Source organism: Chaetura pelagica, unplaced genomic scaffold, assembly GCF_000747805.2.
Source record: "Chaetura pelagica isolate M959 unplaced genomic scaffold, ChaPel_1.0 scaffold302, whole genome shotgun sequence".
In the NCBI taxonomy this organism is placed as follows: domain Eukaryota; kingdom Metazoa; phylum Chordata; class Aves; order Apodiformes; family Apodidae; genus Chaetura; species Chaetura pelagica.
The window spans coordinates 1,338,115-1,338,755 of record NW_009952561.1 but is presented as its reverse complement, the minus strand read 5'-3'; positions in this window follow the sequence as shown (position 1 = coordinate 1,338,755).

Genomic DNA, 641 nt, shown 5'->3' with positions numbered 1-641 from the left:
ATGAGGTGACAACCCTGGGACACCCTGAGCCAGGATCAGAGATGCTGAGTCTCCCTGTGCCAGAGCCTGGCTCTGATACCTCCCTGTGCGATGCCCTCCCCTGGCCTGGAAAGGGGATGGGGACCCGAGGGGATGGGCAGCTGGAGAGCCCAGCGTGAGAGCTGGCAGGGCCAAGAGCAAATTGCAGTGCTGGCTGTGGAAGCCAGGGGATTTCTCCCCAAACGGCTGCTCTGAAAACAGCTGTTGGTGGAAGGGGATCTGCACATGTGGGAGCAGGGCCAAGGCGCCGGGTAACCCCTTCAGCTCGGCAAGGCAGTTCCACAGGGAAGGCTGTGGACTTGCCCCATAGGTCCTGTAGGGAATGGAGGGTCTGGAGTTTGCAGCAGTATCTGGTGCATGGGAATATGGACATTAGATTTGGATATGTGTGATTTGCTGCAGCCAAGTCTTGGAACAGCTGGTCCTGGAGTGCTGGGCATTCTGAGCTGCTTGGGAGTTGCTCTGTTCAGCACAAACTAAGTGCAGGAAGAGGAGAGCAGAAATCTCCAGTTCTTTAACAGACGTTTGAAAATTTCTCCCACTGTTTGGGGAGATTTTGCTGCATTCGGTTCTGCTTAGCCAGCGTTTTTGTTCTCCACACA